The sequence below is a fragment of the Diorhabda carinulata genome, chromosome 7, assembly GCF_026250575.1.
Source record: "Diorhabda carinulata isolate Delta chromosome 7, icDioCari1.1, whole genome shotgun sequence".
NCBI classification, from domain to species: Eukaryota; Metazoa; Arthropoda; class Insecta; order Coleoptera; family Chrysomelidae; genus Diorhabda; species Diorhabda carinulata.
In genome coordinates, this window is record NC_079466.1 from 3,635,984 (window position 1) to 3,660,081 (window position 24,098).

The window sequence follows — 24,098 nt, forward strand, 5'->3', positions numbered from 1 at the left end:
TAGATTGCTGTAACAATATTTTTAATTTCTCGAAATTTTTTTAGGTCGCGTCATAATTGCAAAGGCGTAAATGATATTTTTCTACACCCTACCTTGTATTTCACTGGCTTGTAACACTCTCCATAACAGTTGATTAGTGCAACTAGTTTATTCCTTTACTGAAAAAAATTACCAAGTCAATTTTTTAATGATAACAAATGAACTGATTTGACTTTAATCTGTAATTCGATTTGTCTTAATTTAGTGGTTTTCTATTATTATTATTGTTAAGATTGAAAGTGAATATTCTCAGTTTAAAATATGTGCTTCTGAAGAAATCATAGAAAATAAAAACTATCTGGAAGAATATAACACTTTTATAAACTGGCGGAACCAGTACAATATTCACAGAACGCGAGCTATTAACTTATTCTGAAGGAAGGTCTAAAAATTCAATTCCTTTGCACTATGGTGCAGCAATTTTAAACTAAAAGCAACTTTAATTATGAATGTTAATTTAGATTCAAATAAATATGCCAAATTAATAGCGTTTCTGAAACTAACATTGAATGGGGACAAACCTAAAAAATCTAACAGTTTCTACTCATCACGATTTCATATTCAAAAACGTATACAACTAGGCGTTTTACAGTTATTGGAGTAAGCAGATTAAACATAAATTTAATACATTTATATAAAAAATATGCTAAACTGAGAACGACAAACGAAATCAGCAGCCAATGATTCCTATCATATGGAAATGGAAAATGTACAAAATATAAATTTATTATAAACACTTTTTCAAAAATTGCGTCGTTAATTCGTTAATTCGTCGTTAATGCGTCGGATTATATGGCCCACAGTAAAAATCTTCAAACTTAAAGAATATTGATTTCGTTTTAATTTATTTAAGATGAGTTTACAGAATATTAAACTAATTATAATTCATAAAAAAAGTAAAATATAAAAAGAAAACATTCAACAGCATTGGAACTCTTCATCGTCGTTACGCTCAAGATCAAAGCATTCCTCCTGATACCAAATAAAACATTTTGAACACATTCGCATATCAAGTTGGTCTTCTGTTTCACAAGCTAACCATGACTCCTGTGTAGCTTGATTACACGTGGACTGTGAGTTGGATATTCCCTAGCTGCTTGGCTATGTCCCTCCGTGAAAAGGCTTTTTGTTACTTACTGCGCTTTATAATTTAACGCCTAATCCTAGTTTCTCCAGCATTCTTTCCTTTGGTAGGAGTCGGAAGTATTTCCTGAAAAGACGTATTCAATGTCTTAGGTGGAGAAGAATGTTGAGAAATTGGTTTGCTTCTTCTAATTAAAGTCGCCAGTTCATCGTCTGAACTCGGAAGACTTTCATTTATTTCATGGGGCAATGGTCTTTGTGTTACTAAAGAAGGTGCGAATGTGGCATCAGGTATTGCGTCAGGATTTAGAGGGAACAATCCTGTAGCTTTAAATTCGCTCACAATATTTCCGACGTCATACACTTGGGCCAACCACGGGAAAATATTATGTTGAACCTACTCTTGTTCAGACTTCTTGGAAGGTTTGCGAAAGATCAACTTCCCTGGATATTTGTCTAGTAGGCATTCAAATGTGGATCATCTTCTAACAGAATACAAACATCTAAAGATTAGTTTTCAGTTGATGCGGGTTTTCTGCTCCCTCATTTGGATAAATCTGTTTCTGAACCAGTTTTCTTAAATTTTTTTACTAATTCACTGACAGTGACAATATCAACATTAATTTATTGAAACGTTAAAATTGTTATTGTAGCAGTCGTAGCCACCTAAATGTATTATTTTAACTTCGGCGGAGATAACGCAAATAGCCATAACTCTGAAATTTTGGTATTTAGGTATAGGGAAAGAAAGGATTTCGAAAAGTGAACAATATACAGGATTATCAATTTGAAATAACAAAGTTCATTATTTTTCCGGAAAAAGGAAAGATCTGACAACAATCTAAATACTTCCATAATACCGGCCCTTGAGCTCAAAAATTTATAAAAATTCCACACTAAATTGAATTATGCTACTCTATTGTCTTTGTCAATCTTCGGAACTTATTAAATGTATTTGCCATTTTTAATTCCGAAGGTAGCTGATTGAATAATTTAGTTAAGTTATGTTTTTATCGCCTAAAATATTAAAACTACGATAAGTATGAGTGCTTTGAAGAATATCATAATGCGAAGCTGCACTACTCTGCACCTACAAAACGGAAGGGAAAATATGTTGATGAAAACACTGCTATGGACCTTTTCCGAAAAAGTATCATGAATTTTCACCATAACAATCGTCTGGAACATTATACGATTAGAAACAACCAAGACTTTAACACTGGGGGGACTGAATAGATTCTTTAAAGAAGATCCAGCTCATACATTTCTTTGGACTATATATCCGTTTTACACAGTTTGCAGCAATTACGGGTTTTACGGGAGCCCACTACACGACTTAGTTATATTCCATTAAAACTGAGGATATAGAGTATGGCATGAATAAGTTAGCTTTTTTCGACGATCATGAGCAACAATTTGTGTGAACGGGGATGGTGTGTTGACATCACAGCTGTGAAATAACTAGAAGGGTTAAATGAACCACAGTTGCCAAAGGTTACATCGACGATAACACAAATAATAAGAGTTGAAGTAATTAACAGGAATGACTGTACCATACATACAATACCACAAAAAGTACTACTTATAATAAGTCCAGGGAAGACCATTAATATGTAAATGTTAATAACTGTATGAATATTACTAATAATTGTAATTATCAAGTTGACAAAAATTATTTTTTTTTAGCTTATAGTGCCCCCTTCGTCCATTTCCAGAATGTTGTACCATATTAAAGTTATATTTTTTTTAAATGAAGGACTCTATATTTTATAGCGTATCGTAACAAATTCAATCCCTTATACAATGTCAGAATAAAGTTCTGTTGAGGCCAAAGCATTTGAAAATTAATAGAAATTCTGAAAAATTATTGAGTTCGTCAATATTCATTGAATCTAATACAGGATGAATCAAAATACTAATACGATGATATGGCATAACATTCTGGAACAACTTGTAAGATTGTGAATAATTTTAAAATATGAAGACTAATGATGACCCCTTGAAAACTAATCATGAGATTGAACAGTATTTTAAATTTGAGTATATATGCATATATGTATTTTATAAAATTATATGAACGCATTTTTATTTCTCGTTTACGTGATTCTCGATTTCTATTATTTTTTTGTGAACGTATTTTTATCCGAATGTAAAAACTGTTCATACTAGAGGAAATCCGAAGGATATCCAACTGTTTCGAAACTAAAAGTTCAGAATAAAATACGAATACAAGAACAGAAGCACAAAACACAATCAAATTCCAAGCTAGCCTGCGGCCTTCATAATCCACATGGATTAGTGAACGAAATAAGCGTTGCACGAGAGTTAGAGGCCAAAAGAGGGGTTCGTTTGAGGGCCACCAGGGTAGTGCAGCACTCCCTACACAAGGGGTTGGATTTGCGGTGTGAGGCAATCAGTCGCCTGACAGAAATGAAGGATGGAGCTACCAGGTGTTGCATGCATGTTCGTGCATTTGGCGATGTTTTTGTTATATTCGTTTTTGGGCGCGGAGAGGATTTCATCACATATTATCAAATTTATTTTCAATTATTTCACGTTCTGTTCTTCTTTAGTTGAATAAAATTTGAAATAATGAAGAATCCTCTCAGTAAATCTAAAATTAACTATAATGATTTAGCATTCTGTTAGGCCACTTTAACTTCCATTTTCTGTCGAGTAACCAACATATTTTTATAAATTCACGCTTTATTGGATTTTGTTAAATTTAATTGTATTAGTAATGAATAATGTTTCAATAACTGAAAACTTTTATGGCTATGAACAGTAGAGTATGTTCTATAGCCTCTGGGTATCGATCGAAATATATTTTTTTTTGTTTTATTATCATAGTACGGAAATAACACATCGTATTAGCACATAGGAATTTAACACTTACACATATAAACAAATCAAGTAATTTTAAATATGAATGAATGTTTTAAAATGGAAATCTAGTGATAATAACTACATTAAATGAAATTAATAAACCCTATCGAATTTCCAGAAGTAGTTGCGTATTATAGTAAAAATAAAAAAACGTGTGAAGTCAAATCAACACAAGAAAGATAATCTACCTCTGCGAAGCGTACAGCGCGCGAAAAAATTGTTATTTACTATGAATCGTAGTGTTGATGTTGGTTGCTTAAACCAACACCAACAATTATTAATTTTTCGTCATGGCAAACCAAAGAGTATTGAACAATAGTCAAATTGAGGATTTTTTGCTTGAAAATGAAGAAGATATGTCATCAGAATGCGAAAGTGATTGTGAAGACTCTACCTCTCAGAAGATGAGGTGCCGAGCGACTTTGAAGACGATTTGATTGACGAATTTGTGATTATACCCGACTGCACTACTGAAGAACAATCTGTTTCAAGTACCAATTTAAGTTCATCTGCAAATTCAAGTACAATTATTCAAAACAAGCACTGTTGGGCCATAGCCAAGGGTAAAAGTTACAGTAGAACCTCTAGAATGAATGTTGTTCAATCAACTAGAGGACCAACCCGAATATGCAAAAACCTGTACGACCCCTGGACATGTTTCAACTTATTTATAACAGATGAAATAATAGGTAAAATAACGTAAAAAATTCTGTAAAGCCAATCGAAGATAGAGAGAGAGGTTGGGAATGAGAATACTGCTGATAGTGATACATTTAGAGAAACCTATGAAGTTGAAATCCGTGCGCTTATAGAGATTTTAGTATTGTCTGCTGCTATGTAAGATAATCACCTTTTAATGGAAAACTCTTTGAATGTTCTTTTTCGGGATCGCTCAACGTAGCAGTAATGAATCGTGACAGATTCGATTTTTTGATTATATGTATGCGCACGGATGATAAAACGTAACGTCAAATACTCAAAGCTGAAGACCCATTTATACCTATCAAAAAAGTTTGGAATATGTTGATAAATCAATGTTTAATCAATTACACACCCGGAGTATATCTTACCATTGAAGAGTTATTGGGATTTCGAAGCAGATGTTCTTTTAGGATGTACATTCCAAACAAGCCGAAAAATATGGAATCAAAATTCTAATGATATGTGACAGCGGCACAAAATATTTGATTAATGCCATGCCTTACATCGGAAAGGTAACAAAAACTAATGGTGTTCCTCAAGATGAATTTTATGTAAAAGTGCTGTGCATGGTCCCAAACGTAATATCACATGCGACAACTGGTTTACTTCTGTTCATTTGGCAAAATCTTTACTCCAGGAACCTTATAAACTGACGTTGGTTGGAACTATACGTTAAACAAAAGAAAGATTCCGGAACTTATGAAAAATACTCGATCTCGATCTGTTGGCACTTCAATGTTCTGTTATGATGGTTCTTTGACAAGTATATCATATAAACCAAAACCATCAAAAAGTTGCAATAAATCAAACAACGGAAAACCAGTAATGATAATGGTCTACAATCAGACCAAGGGGGTGTCGATACATTCGATCAAATGTCTTCATCGATGCCATGCTGCATTAAAACGAACAAGTAACTTTTTGTTTAAGAATGGAAAGCCTCTCATCCATAAAAATTTCACGAAAAAACTGAGTACGAATCTCACTTCACCTCATGTGAGAAAAAGGCTTGAAGCTCCAACTTTGGAGAGGACTCTCCGAAGAAATATATCGGAATTGTGCGTACTATCCATCCAAAAGTCGCAAAATGTCAAAACTGACATGTGTGAAGTGCAAAAACACTGTTTGCGAAGTACATAAAAATGACGTTTGTCAAAAGTGCATTAAATGCAACCGTTTGTGATTAAAAAGTACCAAAAATTATTGTTATCATCAATTTAAACCAAACAAGCTAAGTTTGTTTGTGTATTTGTAAAATATTTCTCGCCTTTGTTTGTATTGTTCAAATAAAACTATATTAGTACTGACGTTAAGAAAAATACAGAACCACACAAAATTTTACTAGTAGAACTACACTCGGAGCAATAAATTGAGTCAAGCGCACGTTCGCGGTCAAAAGTCTCTATTGAAAAATCTCTAACTTCCATTCTTTTTGTGATTTTAACATCTCAAAGTCATTAGTCTTAGCTTTATAGCATCAATGAATAAAAAATAAATGCTTCTGTATTCAGCTCCAGCTCACTATTATTTATATAATTTTTTATAAAAATATAGTTAACTACCATTCTGTTTTCTATCTATATCTCCGTCTTTTTGTTTTCAATATTCACCTCAATAATACTTTCCATTATTCCATGATAAAAATTGAAAAGTACGTTTTTGATCAAAAAACTTATTTTCATTATGGCGTCTATAAATTTTACGATCTTTCACTCTCAGAACTAATATCCATTATTAATGAAGAACAAATTGACATTTTTCTGGGTGCGTGCTTGTTGCGTATGCGAAGTCATGCACATCGTTACCCACTTAAAAGGAAGTAGGGGATGTAGGAAACCTGCGGGATGCCTTATACAGGATTCCATAAGCAATCGTATATTATTTGTTGTAGGGGTAAACGGGTGATCGCAGAGTGCCATTAATATACATTAAATTCTTATACGTGAGAGAATGTGTGGTGAACGCTTTTTTTATTCAATTTGAAGCGTTATTTCACTACTTTTCGATAACGGATGTATTAACATCGTAATTTTCCATAAAAGCGTTTTTTGCGAATATTCGGAAAGACATTTTAATAATTTTCTTATATAACCCAACCCTCGTAGAAACAAATACGGAAATATTAACAAAATTACTCAGAATCTATGATATTGACTACTAAACTTGATCTTCAGATATTTTATGTTCTAGTTAAAGTCGCTATTAATTTTTCTTCTATTTTTCTCTCTGGCTGTTAAATAACTATGAAAATAGAAAAATTTGGTTCAAGTTAGGTTCAACTGACTCCACTTAATTTTTTATTTATTAATGTTTTTTTAACGAAGAGAAAAAAAGATTCTATCGTTAAGTTAAACAAGGCACTCTCCACTATATGCATCTAATAATATATCGTCCACTGCACTCTGAAAATTTCCCATTTGAATGAATTAAAACTGAGCTGCTATTGTGGGGTTATGAAAGCATTCCCCGTCTATTTCAAATATATGTCGTCATAATCTCCCTTTGTCACAAGAATTGCCTACATTTTTTCCATTTTTTTTTGAGGACGCAGCGTGCTTTTATGAACTGTAAATTTATCATGCAATTCACATGTATCATCAAAGTTTCGTTCCCAGTTACTCTTGGATCCAGTAATGAATGTCTTTTGTAGACGTCCAGAAATATTCCTTTTTGCTCTCCTTTATGGCATTTTTGATTAAACGCAAGGTTTTTTGACAATTTTCTTCACTAAACTGAGCAAAAATATTGTAAAATTAAACCAAAATCCAAAGTCCTGAGGCGTCCACTCCTCTATTCATCGTCATTGCTTTAATTCAGGACGAACTTCACAGACTTTTTCTTTTGCCACAAAAATCTGTATCGGAGTCCACTTCTCATACCTGACTGAATTTTTAACTATTACCAATATTAAAATAGGCAGAAAACATCCAGTACGGGAATATTCTTGTCTCACTATTCACTCACTCACTACCGATACTAGGACTTTCTGAATAGCCTTCCAATTCATTATAAATATAAAAACTGAGTACAAAATTTGCCAATTAATTATTTTTTCGTACCTATTCATGGAAAATTACTCTGCACTTCTCTAACTATCTTTTATGACCACGGACATGTTTATCTCGAATATGGTTGTTATTTGTGGATACTCATTTAGGGGCAAAATATTAGCGATGTGATGAAATTCTCAATTTTTATCGCCTCAAACTCTCTTGTTCAGCTTCGGTTCGGTTGAGAAGCTGGAATCAAATTGATTTACTACTTTGTATGTCAAAATTGTTATCCCATCTCATGCTCAGATTTATCAGTACCTGTCTTGTGATAATGTGTTGTAGTGATTAACCAATTGATTCGTAAGACACAAAAATTTACTGGTTATCTCTTTTAAACCTCAACAACGATTCTTAGCCATAATACTTTAGTAATATTAAATTCAATTCGAGAACTTAGAAGGTATCTTGCATGTGATCTGCCTCACAGATTTTGAGTGCCATAGTGTTATCCTTCAATCAAACTATATTTTTTTATTAATCAATAATTTGATCACTTTTATTAGCAACAACATTTTGCCATTTAGTGTGAAGTTTCTCAATGCTGGAACTTCAAAATGCAATTGGCTCCTGAGTAAAATCTCGTGATGGCATCAACCAAATTTTCAGAATTTTTTTAACTGAAAAAATATTGTACGAGTGGCTATCGGTGTAAATGGAGATCAATGAGCCCCATATCGGGCATAGTGCGTTTGGAAAAGAAAAAATATATGTTAGTTAGTTATAATTTCATTGTTATTATCTCGTTTTCTGGAAAAACAAAATTATATTGATATCTTCATTATTAAATTCTATCATCACCTGGGTAAAAATTTACTGTTTAAGATGATACACAATGTGAAGAATGGAGAGTAATTTTTTTATTTATCTTCGATTTGTTCAAGTATTTCATCATAATAATTTCATACTGATATGATCGTGTATTCTAGTAGTTACATTAATACGTGAATTTACTTGTTCACCCTAAATTAAATGTTTTGGGTGAACGAAGAGAAATATTGTTTACCAGTAAATAATCAATGCAAGCTCTAATTTACAGATGTAGGTGTATTTCTTTTTCTTTTCTCAGCCGTATGTTCATGTTCGATCTCTGAAGAAGATAACTTGATTATGGAAACGCGGCACATATTTTAAGTGTTTGAGTAGAGCAGTAAATAGTACCAGAACTCGCTTGTTTTTTACAACGAACTAATCTCAAATATACCTTTATCTGTTATTTACTTAGTTGTAGTGGAAAAAAATATAAAGAAAGTCAGGTAAAGAAATTTGTGCAATCGAACCATTTACAGTGATATTCATTGATTTATGGAAATCCACGTATGATCAACTTGGTTCGTCGTTAGACAATGACTAGTACCAATTGTTCATTTATAACATTTCGGTGTTATATTTCAAAAAGTTCACATCATAATTCAGTAGTTGTGATCGAACTTTGTCTATCTGTTTACATATGCATCGACTAATCAAAACTGTAATTTTAAATTGAAATTGGATCCTGAATACGTTATCAATACAATCAACACAATCCACCGAACATTTACAGTGCCAATGGCAAAAATTGCTTTCTGCAACTATTACAGTGTGTACATATTAAAATTAATCAAAGTTTGTTTCTTATTTGTTTTGAACAAAGTAAGATTTCAGATTATTGGAGAATAACCATGATTATCTTTTAAAGAACTGACGTTTTCCATTAACTTGCTTATATCGTTAGGTTGGTAAAATATAAGTGTAAAATTTTACTTCAAACTGAACTCATATGTTGTGTGTAATTATACAGACAACTTATTGACTCTTGATCCCTTGTAGATTCGTCCTTTGATAATACGGATAATATACTTATGTGGAAGGCATTGGGGTCAGTTGTAACATAGTTTCAAGTTTATTTGTTTGTTTATACGAGGTGCATCAAGAAAGTGAATAACGTTTTGAAATTGAAAAAGAAAAAACAACAAGAATATTATATTATCTTCAACTAGAAGAGCACTAAAATTCAAGTTTTCTGATTTTCTACAGACTGTTGCACATGTTTTTATCCAATTACTGAGGCACATATTTCATCTCATCGTTATCAGAGCTTAACTCTTCTTCCTTCTTTCCAAAATGTGGAAATCCAGTATTATTACTGTCCACAAATGTTAAAGCTCGCTCCATTCAGTTAATATCATGTCTGCCACTGAACTTTCTGGTACACTAGCTTTTTATAGAGTGTCCAAACAACAAACTACATGTAACTTGTGGGAAAAAGCGAAAGCCCCGTTATTATCAACTCTTAATAGTTGAGAAATGTGCAATATGTGTAATATTATCGTTGCAGACATGATTTAGGTAAAGGTAATTTAGGTAAACACTCTTACTTTCTGAATAGCCATTGTATAAACTACTAATCGAATCAAAGATGTTATAACAAAGAAATATGATTTGACATCCACAAAATGAGCAGTTACACTATTTGCTATTCACGTTGCCCTTTGGCTAGAATGTTAGCGATATTCGAGAATTGTCCGACCTCAACCTGAAGATGTCAGCACTTCTCATTATAAGCTAGGAAATTTACAGGGTGTTTCTATATTCGACCGACATCGTTCTACCACAGAGAGATCTCAATAAATGATTCACTTTGATATAGGAATATGAACCGTTACGGGTTCTAGGTGGTGAGATATACGGTGTTCAAAATTTTAAATCAAAAGCAAAAATTTGCCATAAATCAAAAAAGTCTTGGATTTTTTTTTAAATTTGGTAACCAATATGTTCCTCCAAGTAATATTTTGACATAAACAAACTTTTATCTCCTTATTTTTTACGCAACTGGAGCAAATTCTTCTTTTAATTTTGTTTTAAATTGCCTAATTATTTTTAGTTAAAAAACTAATAACAATAACAAAATTGACAAAGTTACAGAAGTTCAAACTATTGACCGCTTACTTCAATACACTTATTACACCGTTTTGTCTTTGAAAATAAATCTGAATGGGACTGAGTGATTTCTGCCGCAACTTGAATTCTAGCTATTAGATCTTGTTCAGACTCGATGATTGTTTCGTACTCTAGTTTAGAGGCAAATTTCTACAACACCGTTCATTTTAGCGCCATAAAAGGTTATTAGTTTTTTAACTAAAAATAATCAGGCAAAAAGAATTTGCTCCAGTGGCGTGAAAAGTGGAAGGATAACTAAGTGACAACTAACCTTGACAGCACGCCACTTGTTTAATTTTTCCAAAGTTTGTTTATGTCAAAATATTATCTTAATAAGGAGCATATTGGTCACCAAATTTGAAAAAAAAATTTAAAGACGTTCTTGATTTATGGCAAATTTTTGATTTTGATTTAAAATTTTTAACACCCTATATATCAAAATGAATCATTTATTGAGATCTTTCTATGGTAGAGCGTTGTCGGTCGAATATAGAAACACCGGTAATTATATTTTCGCTTAAATAATAGCCATTTTGCCTGCTTAATTTTATTTCTGGCAAAGGTGTAAGTACATTGTACTCAATTTTTCTGAGCTGCTATTGAGACTTTATTAATATGATGCAATACATCAATGCAGATGAATGAGTAGCTAGACTGTGTACGGAGATTCTGCACCATCATTTACGATCGATAAATTTCGTTAAAACGTAGCCTTTCAGTTTGACTGACAAAAAGTGATCGAGGCTGTAACAAACTGCGACAACGAGCATTATTATCAAAAAAGATCACAAATGGTATTGAACGACCGTCGGATATCAGCATATATAAGCATATAAAGCTCACTTTTGACCAAAAGCGCATTCTACTGAATATTTTCCAAACCCCATCAATATCAATGTGTCGATTCATAATTTTAGACGAAACCTTGATTGCAAAGCACAAGACGGAAAAGTGATGGCGATCCTTTTTTAAGGATATTCATGAAATTGTGTTCATTGACTATATTCAAGAAGGCTTGACGAGGTAAAGGGAGAAATTGCATTGCGACAGCCTTTGAAGAAAACGAAAGTGCTTTTCCATCATCATAACACTTTGTTGATTGCCATGGATAAAATTCACGAATTACATTAAAATTTAGTTGAACACTAGATCTGGACTCACCGAGATATTCATCTAGCGAGGACTTCATCGCATACGTAAACGCTTATTTCCAGAATAGATACTATATCAAAATATAAATTGATCACGGACAAAAAGGTTTGTTTTTCCATAAGGTTGAGAACTTTCCAGTATTAGTAGGTACTTGATTGTTTATCGATGCTACTTTGTGCCGAGGATGATGTTATATTGGCCAATTGTGACAATATCATCAAATAAATATTATTTAGGCTTAAACGACTAGTAATCTCTGTAACATTAAATATGAAAAACCTTTTATAACTACTTAAACAATACTTGTAGAGAAAAATAATAAATTCTTACTTAACATATATTGCATACTGTTATTTTCTCTTTCTAATATTCAAGCTAAACGTTCAAATACAATTCTACCATCGGGTTGTTTGTTACTCTTTATTAGAGTCTTCTCCATTGCGTTTTGCTGAAGGTATCGGAATAGCGTTTGTCAGATGTTTGGCTTATCTTGCTTATTGATGACTTAGTTCATTTGTAAACTGAAATATTGAAAGTATGCTACAATATTATCAACTTTTTGGAGATAGTATGAATATCTCAGACATGTCTTTAGGCGAATTAATCTAGGTATAATAGAGCAATACAGAGTTGTTCGCCAATCGATTTCAAGAATCGGTTTACAGTATCTGTATATATTTTACAGTAATTAGCTCCATTATGAAGCATACGAAGATTAAGAAATAATACTGAAATCTATCATACCCATGAACCAACCTAACCCTGTATGTATTTCTGTGATCCATTATGAGAATATTTCTAATACAACTGTCGTCTGCAAATCCTAGAAAGTGTACAAAAAGCTACGAACAATTTATATTTATTTGTACTTTATTTCACATGTCCCCGCTGTCCCATATATCTATATTAGACGGTTAAATTGTCTATGGTATGTCGTGTAGCAATCAAACATTAAGTATTCAAAGTGTAACATGCGGAACATAGATCAGAGACGTCGCACGGAACACGCTACCAGTCTACTCGGTTATTCGGCGACTTCGCTATTTTTCTTCATCAATGTCTAAACTCTCTTCTGCTCTGCGTGATCTTTTGGAAAACTGTTCTTATTGGTTTCTTTTCCTAAATCCCGAATTACTGAAATATATCTTTCTGTTGTACTACGATAAATTACGAGTTATCTATTTTAATTTCTTGACTCTTGATGGTTTAAGGATTGTTTTACGTAGTTTAATTCAAAAGCGGATGAATTTAGCTTGCCCTGTTCGTTTATTCATTTACGAGGATGGTCCCCGAAGTACCCGCCATGACCTAAAGATGGCGGTAGTTGTTTGAAAAATAACACTGCATTAGAAAGTATACATTCTATATAGCATATGCTTCAATTTTGAAGCCACCACATATTTTAGTATTTAATTGGCAGCCATCAATAGTGAACGTCTTTATTGAATTTGTAAAAATCACATCGTTATGTGATACAATACTTTTATTTGAAATGCCCTAGTCCAGCCAATATAAAAGTTGAACTAGATTATACTGTAGGTGAGACTGCTCCTTCGTTATCAACTGTAAAATATAGGGTAGCAAAGATGATCGAAAGTCCGCGAGCTAGCAGACATTGTAGGCATTTCCAAAAGTGCGGTACATCGCATATTAACTGAAAATTTGGAAATGAGAAAGCTGTGTTTGGTGGTGTCGTGTTTGCTCACAATAGAACAAAAACAGCGTCTTCACGATGTCTCCATCAAGTGTTTGGCAACGTTTCACAGGAATAAAGCGGAATTTTTGCACCGTTTCACAACCATGGATGAATCATGGGTTCATCACACCAAAAACAAAAAAACAATCAAATAAGTCAAAGACCGCTCCATCTGCAGGCAAGGTCATGGTGTCTGTTTTTTGGGATGCGCGTGGAATAATTATATTTAATAATATTCGCCACATTTAGCCCCTTCATATTATGTTATGTTTCCATACTTAAAAAAATAGCTTGGTGGTCAACGATTTTTCCACTAAGAGGTGATGTCGGCAGTTAATGGCTATTTTGAGGAGCTTGACGATTATTATTATAAAAAGGGTTTCGAAAAATATATAGAGCTAAAATTAGATTACGTTGAAAAATAAATATAATTTTTTCTTTGTTGGACCATTCTCGTAATTTTCGGATGTTTCGCTTAATATATTTAAAAAATTTTTTGTTTTTAAATCTGCTATAAAGATGGTTTAAATTTAATGTAGTAGCTTCGTGAAAATATTCAGAAATAAGTAGAGTTACGTTTAGAACTGATGTACTATTCTTGTATTTAAATTCTAATTAACATAATTCGGATAAATAATATGATTCAATATTATAAACAATAGTTATAGAATATTGATATCTATTTAGTTTTACGAGGAATTGTTTTGATTAAGTATTTAGCAAAACTTCCTTGTGAATATTCCTTTTTGTTTATGTTTTTTTTTATTGCAAATTGATTTGTTCACAAGCTTTTATACTGCAGTTTAATAACTCAACAAAATATGTGTATAACAATAACTTTAAATTTATGAACGAAAACATATTCCTACACAATTCTTAGGATTAAAAGAAATTATTTCATTGTGTTCTTGTTATTAATTCTATTTATTAGGTATCCTTTTAAATCATTTGTATGTAATTAATAAAGAAATTAACACATTTTTAAGCTACAAAAAACTAGCGGAAAGCTTATAATTGTAAGTTGAGAATAAGTAATAAATTAATAATAGACCCAGACGAGATTGAAGACTGTAACGGAATAATAATTAACTATTGTCGACTAAAAACTATTTTGCATATTCTCTTATTAATGTGAATAGACTTTTTTGAAGTACATATATGTTTATATGATATATTTGATATATAGTATGAGTTATATGAGCCTTCAAACTAACACAAACTTTTTTGGAACGCAGATCTAAATAATACGTAGGAACGTAATTTTCAGCTCGTCCAATAAATTCTTCCTCAACCATAGTTTCAGGCTTAATATAGGATGCTGTCCCCGTTCCCGGTTTCTTGTCCCTAACCCCCATACCTTCAAGACCTACTTAATATTCTTCTAGCGATTTCGCTCGCCATCATTCCTCGACGGAAGTTTTCCGCCTGTGAAATTTAGTCCTTATAATATGAATCTCATGGTTTTATTATACAATGTGTGCTTTCAAATATTCATTACAATAACACCGCTTCTTCGATCTAGAAATTCATTTGTGGTTATCATGAACAGCAAAAATTGATCATACAAAGTTAATTTTTATAATATAAACCGAAATCTTCTCATTGAAAATTTGTTGTGTGATTTGAGAGTGTGAATAACAGAATCTTAGTTAATAGTAAAATAAATTGAACTAAAAAAAATTTTAACGCAATTTAGAATATTATTTGAGTTACATAATAAAGAAAATATATGTTCTGCTTGAGTTGATGCTTGATGGAAGATTTTCAGCAGAAAAGTACTTGGAGGAGCCGAGTCTCTCCGCTGAAAGCCACCAATATTAGTTTAAATTACAAACATATGAAAAATTCGACCCAGCTCAACAGTTATATGAAGATATTTTTTCCGAAATACAGGATAAAGACGGTTTTAATCATAGCTAATGTGAGTGCAAATCAAAATTGTGGCACTAAAACCAAACTAGAGAAGAGTGAAACGGTTCCAGACATGTAACTTGATATGATATAGTTAAATTGTCTTTTGCATAATATTCAAAGCAAAAAGTGACGGTTAAAAAGAACTCAAAACTTGTTTTACTCTGTTTTCATCAAGATTACGGGTATTTAGAGTATCAATCCCACTCAGTAGCTTACAAAAAACTCATTAAAGAAACCTATAGGTAACATACGTATATAGTTTTTCGATGTTATCTCCGGTAGTTGCAGTTTTTGGGCATGTCGAACGTTAGTTGTCGATCAATTTCCTCTTTCAAAATAATCTTCACAACACTCACTTTTGTGATTGTCAAACAGAAACTAAACGTCCAAAATGGATGGATTCTGTCTTTCAACGCGTGCCCAAATATATTTACATTTTTATATTAATAAGTGCTGACATCTTCAGGAAGAGATCAGAAATTTTTAGACAACCCTCATACGTATTTGCTAATTTCTAATATATCATATAGTTTGAATTCAATATATCGCAATTATTAATGAAATCTTCCATCGGAAAGCCTAAAGACCAACCACGAGAATAGCAATTTATTGTAAGAAATTGGGATGGTTAAAACACTTTATCACAAATGTTCATTTCGAATGTCTATGAAAAAGAGAAATGTGATCCTTAATTTTCGGCAGGACAAAACTGCCGCTGATTTAATACTACCAAAGGTCAACTGGCACTGGTCCTAAAACTGATGCCAAGGTACATATACCCACTCATTTATCCTACGAATGCATATTCGTATAATGCATCGGGACAATTGGAATATTGTCTTAGATTTATTGAAATCGGCCTGCAGGAGCTATTTTTGAATATATGACTGTTAACTATTAAATTTACCGTAAGATATATATGGGAACTTATGAGGGGTTTTACAAGGAAAAGGCACGAACCGTTTTATAAACAAAACCATTTGAAATTTGAATTGGCTGCTTGGAGATTACGAAGTGAGACATCTGGATATGCCAATTTAGTCTCCACACCGGATGTACAGATGCATGCGACAAAAACCATTAAGAGTGACGTGCTCTGTGAGACAATATCTATTGTACGCAAGAGCAAACCGCCCAGGGACTTACTTGAGCATTTGCGCTACAACTCGGACAATTAGTTTAGTAAGCTCCATCCATTTGGTGCGTTGAGAAAACATCTCAAAGGGAAGCATTTCCAAACGGACAACGAAATGGAAGACACTGTAGAAGACTGAACTTTGTCACAGTCACAGTAATTCTAGAAACAAGACATTTTTCGGCTCATTAAACATTTAACTACTTGCGCTAGTGTATCTACTGATAATTTGTGATAGAATATTTCAATTATATCCATAGTATCGTTTCGTAACTTTTCATATGAACCCATTACGTAATAGGAAGAAAGAGAAAATTTATAATCTGAAAGTGAATAAAAATTTTAGTTTTAGTTTTAGTTTAGTTTTAGTTAATCCATTAAACATAAGCGTTGGATTGGTCACTCTAGTTTGATATCATTTGAGGTTTGTATAAATCCAAGAGAACACAGCCATAATTCTTCAATGCAATTTCATGGATACAGCTGTCTTCATATGTGCTCCATTTTTTAATTCCATGTCTTCTAGCCAAGTCCAAGAATATGAAGGCTGAAGCTCAAGGCTCTTATCTACTTCCATATTTTTCCCCATCGCATATTTTTCACTTTTCAGAGTTCCTCGAACATGAAACGACTTAAGGTTCCTTTCTTGATTGATCTAGCTCTCCCATCTACTTCCTAACCAAATTATCTTTTTCATAAATATATTTTTTTGCCTTCTCATGATTTAATTAGCCGTCAAGAAAGTTATCGAAGAAGATATCTTCAACTGCCTCATTCAATCCTGTCGTTTGTGAATTTTTCATGATATTATGCTAGGAGGAATAATCCTTCTTTCAAGCTTTCAACTAAAAGAAACTTTTTTTGCTTTTAATATGATATAATAACCATGTTATATTGAACACAACTCATTGATTTCCGAAGTAACACAGAGCTTACTCTTTTATTACCGAATTGTTTCATAAATATTATGTGACTGCTGTGTGAGGAATGTTATGGGTTGTTGAAGGTAATTTGTGAGTTAATTCTACCTACCTCCCAAGCTTTCATAAAACAGCTTTATTGTTATTTTTAAGGAACTTTGTAAAAAAATGTTATTTATTCAATATTATTCAATCCAAAACGAGTTTGGCTTTAGGATATTGTAGCTTAGAGCTCTAACCGCTACTTGACTATCGGACAGGATGATGATCTCCTATTTGCGATAGTTCCTCTCTAGATTAAACTGAACCCATTTTTTAATTGCATGAATTTCTGCTTGAAAAATGCTTGATGCGCTGCACAGGCTTTCAGAGTGTTCGGTTCTGTGCCCCTACCCTCCTATTCCAGTTCCGTCTGCTGTTTACCATTTAATGGGATTTCTGTTCATTTCTGTTTTTATCGTTTATTATCGAGGTGAAGTTTTTATCAAAGCTAAACTTTTTCGATGTAACGTCCCAAGGTTCGTCATTATTTAGAAACAGGTTTTCTTTGATAATTCCATCTCTGAACATTCTAAGTGATGTTTTCTCTTTCACGCTGACAAGTATCATGTGGAGACGTGGGAGATTCAGAATCACTTCTAGTACAGCTGTTGAGAAAATTTTCATGGCTTCAGTTGCACATAATCACATAAAACTCTTCCTGCAAATTTTCTTTACACCATTAAAGCTTTTGTGTCTTTGGTGATTATCTATTTTTCATGTTTGTTCCAGAGAAGTTTATTATCTAGTGTGAGTCCTAATCGACACCAACTTTTTGTATAGTTGAGCCCTCTTTGATCTATGTCACAGAGCATTCTCAAGGGTATGCCGAGTCCAGTTAGCGCGTCTAAGAGTATAAGAGCCTTGTGGGCATCCCGTGTTTGCAGTGATTGAAATGGTATCTTGCCCTACTTTCATTTCTGCTATTTTAGTAGATAATAGTTGTGCCATCCATTTGGAGGTTGTCCTCTTGCATCTAATGCTCTTTTGACTGCGGCGTGTGGAGAGTATTGTCAAAGGCATGTCCTGTGTCTAAGAAGGCACATACTACGTTTTCTTTCCTCGTCTGAATTCCAGTTATCAATTGTACCAATGCAGTTTCCGTAGATGTGAATGTTAGGTATGCGAATTGACATGGATGGAGTGGTATCCACTTCAGAATTTTTGTTCTAATGTAATTGTCGACAGCTTTTTCCATCGTTTTGAGTAGAAACGAGGTGGGGCTGATTTTTCTGAATGATTTGGGATATGTTGTGTACTTCTTGCCTGCTTTTGGTATGAAAGTTACTTTGGCCCTTCTCACACAAAAATCAGCATACGTAATTTGCTTGAAATATAGGGAAATTATAAAAGATAATTGGAATTTGATGTACACTATATAAAAAGAAAAGTTAAAAAGATATTTGGAAAACTAACTAGCGAATATTAGAAGCAGTGTCACTACAAATTCACTTGGATTTTTAACTCTAATTAGGCAGTAACCTCTCCACATAATGCAGTGAATGCAAATCTTTGAACACCCCTCGTAAGAAATTTTGTTTTTTAATAAACCTGATTGAATTATATCAAACTAAATATGAAATATGGTTATCAAGCAATCAAAGCAACAAAATTGAAGTTTCTGGTATTTGCGAAGTAACCAGAAAAAGCAATCAGCTACAGTAAATATTAATTTTCAGCGAGTTGCATGCTGAAGCCGAACATATATTAGACCAGCAATGAATCAGAGTTTCAGTTAAATCCACCTTGATGAATGTTTTTGGCTTCATGCTTGTATAAATCCTCAATGCATACCAATGAAGTACGCTCCATTCCAATTTAAGTGGCTACACATGAATATTTTCCTTCTCTTTTCATTATGGGGCTTTTATTCGAATATTTCAACTAGTTATAGTCAAGAAAATATCTAGCTACTGTGAAAAGAAAAAAAGAATTTTGTTCAAAGCATACACTTAATATTTCAGGGAATAGAGCCTTGTCTTGTATTAATATTTATTGAAATATTAGTTTCACAAACATGCATACTGTATATGAACTCAATTCTGTCAATCATATTTGGGATATTATTGGTTTGTATACCAGACTCTATTTTGATCAATTTTTTCAGATATTTAAAATAATATAGACTTCAATAGACAGTATAGAACAGTTGGATCAACATATTATTTATTATGTTGTCCTTGGATAATTAGAAGAAGCTAGGATGTTATCTAGATGAAAATACAAACATTTTGAAATTTGTTCTTGGAGCAGTTAAGAAATGAAACCCATGCCATTATATCTTCTAGCCTATTTCTTAAGTGGTTCTTTATTTATCCATTTTTGGTTTCAAAATTGCAATTTTGTATTTAATAGGTTCTGGCTACCTCCTCAATTCTTAGCTTTAGAACAGATATGTTTTCTTTTCCTATTCGTTCTAAATTTGAAGTCTTTTGAATACATTTTATTCATAGCTCCCACATAATATATGGTTTACTAAGAAAATATTGACAAGTAATGACAATTACCACTTATGTCAATTGAATAGTATTGACAATCTTCAAGTCAATAGTCAAATTAAAGTTCAATCATGATAGAATATAACGTGCGAGATGCAATATTTATAGATGAAAATTGTACGCGGATAAAGTTTTGCTTCTTAATTCATGCAAAATCTCGCTTTTGTAATATTATCGGTTTGGTGCCATTTTTTGCAATTGAAATTCTAGGGAGATATCTAGTTGTTGATATTACGTCAGTATATTTTTAGTTATATTATATTCTATTTTTCTCAGGAGTATTTCAAATATTTCTTCATCTATTATTAAATAGATTTTGTATGTTTTCCCTGCTCAACCGACCTGACCGTTTTTTTATTGATTTCAATTTAAGGTTAGGCATTACCTAGCGATTACTAATGGAATTGTGATTAGTAATAGTCCCTATACAGTGGCAAGGGACTTGCATAATGTCAAAGAAGTGCAATATTCATCTATGCAACATTATTTCGTTAAATTGGCGCAAGTAGGTGCTGCGAGGCTACTAGAGGGAGCATATTTGTTTTCACCAACATTAATTGTAGTTTGTGAAACGAGAAGTATAATCACACGTAAATATTTTAGAGGTTGGCAGTCAACAAAAACCACTTTTTTTTCTCAAAATGTGTTACTCGTGTATTTCGCCAAATAAACAAAAATGTATACCTCACTATTGGTTTTCTACTCGATGATAAAAAGTAACAAGAGTTTTCACCATAAAATCCATCTGAAAAGCGCTGCGTTGCTAAAACTTAAGTCCAACCAAAAGAGCCACGACTATCACATCGGAGATACTAGACAAATTTCTCGAAGTTTCACCACCGTATTTCTCAAGACCAAAGTGAGTTATCAGAAACAAAATTTCAAAAATTTTCATTAGTGTTTTGCTCAGGTTGCATTAATCATGGATTCAATTGGAATTTACCGCAATAGCAAAGACAAATAAATCGTGGGAGCAGGGATGGTGGCATCGTAACTGTGAAAGAAGTAGCGTTAATCGCGTTAGCGAAGTTAATCGTTACCAAAGGTTACATAAATAGCAGATTATTATCATCAGTAATGGTCATCATCACTATCTATTTTAATAAGATACTATTACTTAAATATTGAGTGAAATATATTTTTAATATTTTGGCAATCGAAACTAGCATATTATTCACTAGTGCATAATGAAGATTATTATTCACGAGACGCAGTTTATTGCCACGCTCGCTAGACAGTGGAATAAATCACCGAGTGAATAATGATTCATTATACGCAAGTACAGTTTAAAAAAGATCCATAGGCCATATTATATACTTCCCTTGAATTGACCAATGAGGCAACTTCAGCAACTTTTCTAATTTCTGATGGTGTTGAAGAAAAATCATTTTAATTTCCTGAATCCATTTTTAGGTGGTTTTTTAACATAGCTTAACACAAAATATCGAAACACTGAGAAATCTATGCATACAAACAATAATGTGGACAGGTTTGAGTCAACTTTGATTTGTTTCGAAAGCTACTTCGGTTCATGAATTCTTTCAAAAAACATGGTACATTAAAAAACAGATGTAAAATTTGCTTATGACTGCGGGTATTTCCCGGGTTTGAATCTTGTATAGGAAAATTGAAAATTGGGTTGAATTGAAAGGATTCTGTAGTTAACATGAACAAATTTTTATAACCATTTTTTTCTAGCAAAACAGTATAATATTATAGCTAGATCAAAGAAGCATTTAAGAGCAGTGATCAATGAATTTATTAATCACTGACCTGATTAATGAGTATTTATCATGGATGAACAAACAGGCGTGTAAATAAGTCGTAAATAAATATTCTGATCTTTATTTTTGTAAAGCATAATTTTACGCATCTGTTATCGTTACTTCAATAAGTTTTGATAGACTGCAGCAATACTCCATATTGAGTTATAAATTGCAATGATATTGGCGTTAATTTCCGTAGTTTCTCTTTACTAACAGTAAGTAATCTTTATATTTATAATTAATATTGGACTTGAATACAGCTCTGCACAAATAATTTAAAAAACGTGAAAATATACAGGGTGTTCAGGGATTTGACGCAAAAAAATCGGAAGTAAGTAGGTAGCGTGAAAATAATGCTGTGATATGAAAAAAATTCTCTAATACGACCCCTTTTTCTGAGTTATAGGCATTTAATGTTGCGAAATCAGAACTTATAATTATATTATTAATTTTAAATGGATGATTACGAATTTTCATATAGTGTTTGACGCAGTAAATAATTCTACACTACTATCTGAAGGACAGGCGCGGCATCACGCCCAATGGTTAACAATGCGTAACTTTTACAGAAACAACCTGTTCAATCTACAGATAGCAGAAAAGAATGATTCAATCGATTTCTTATCAAAAAGGTACTCTTCGATTTACTCGATAAAATTTATGGTTTAGAAGATATGTAGAATTTTAGATCATTGTGCATGCCAAGGAAATCGTTCACTATAAAGAAACATTCTGAATAATAAATAAATAAACATTTGTACTGCATACTATCAAAGATAATATTACTAATTAATAATTAAAATATAAAAAATAACAAGTGGATTGTTCGGAAAGGTCCATTTACATAGCCACCACGTTTCCCTAAATTAAATAAAATGGATTAATTTTTTGGGGGATATCTTCAAACTATATGCAACAACAATAAAGGAGGAACGGAATTATCAATAGAATAAACTTCCATCTTAGAATGCTCTTCCAAGTTCAAAGGAATATCCTCCGTAGGCTCCGAAAGTTTGTAGAAATACAATATTTTATTCGAAAAGTTGTAGGCTTACCAATAATAATGACAATTTATGATGATTTACTTCAGAATGTCTTATGTCTTGTTGAAAAATCAACTGAAAAAATCATTGTTGCTACAGTGAAAACTCGATTAACCGGACTAATTGTTGTCGTAAGAGATTCGGATAATCGAAAGTTCGGATAATCGAATGAGAAGCGGGTTTTGTGAATTAGAATAAGTTTAATAATAGTAATATTTACTAATAAATAATGATATTATTGATAAAAACTAATAATAATTTAATAATAAGTATAATTTGGTTTAAAATATTTGGTAATTGGCATTTGACGTAAGCTACTTTTTCTCTTCATTACTGCTGAAGGGAACTCTGTTTCTTTTTCCAAACATTTGAGAGCTGTTTCCAGAGCCTGAATTGCTTCATCATGAGATGGTCCTACATCATTTTCTTCTGTTGAATCTTCTTGCATTTCCTGCTGTTCATTTATCTGCAATATGTTTGAACTGTAATGCTTTTTTCACAGAGTAAAGGGCCAGAAATCGGTTTCCCAGTTGTTATTTTTTGTGAAAACCAACAATACAAAGAGTCTTCTAAAAGTTCGTTTTTTTTGTTTTTCCATCATATTCTGATGTTTACTCCGATCTTCGTTATCTAATTTGCAGGTGAACAACAAAATTGAATCGGTATTCTTCCTAATCATCACTTATCGTGGATATACCTACACCATACTCATCAGCTAACTTACGACCGGTTTCTCCCTTTTTTAATGAATAAATAATATTTATTTTGTCTTTAAACGATAACACGCTTTGACATTTTCAAATATTTAGACGCGACACGCATATCAGCTTGTGGCAGCGTTCCCGAGGGGCGCGGGCGGGGTAATGTCATTTCCGACTCGTTCGTGCTTGCATAAATTCGATTTTAGTACATAAGTGAAAGATTTTGCAACTTGGCTCAATATTACTTAATTATTTAATTGGTAGCAGTTGATAGTCCGGATAATCGCGAATCCGTATAACTGAGGGCCGAATAATCGAGGTTCTACGGTATCTTTAAATTGTACAGATTGTCCCTATAAAAATTAACCATTGAACATGAGCGGCCCAGGGATTTCAGATAGTAGTGTAGAATTATTTATTCCGTTAAAAACACTACATGCACATATGTAATCATCCATCAAAAATTCATAATGTTTAAATGTATATATTATAAAATATATTTAAATATAAGTTCTAATTTTGCAACTTGTGTCAGACATGATTTTCACTCCTGAA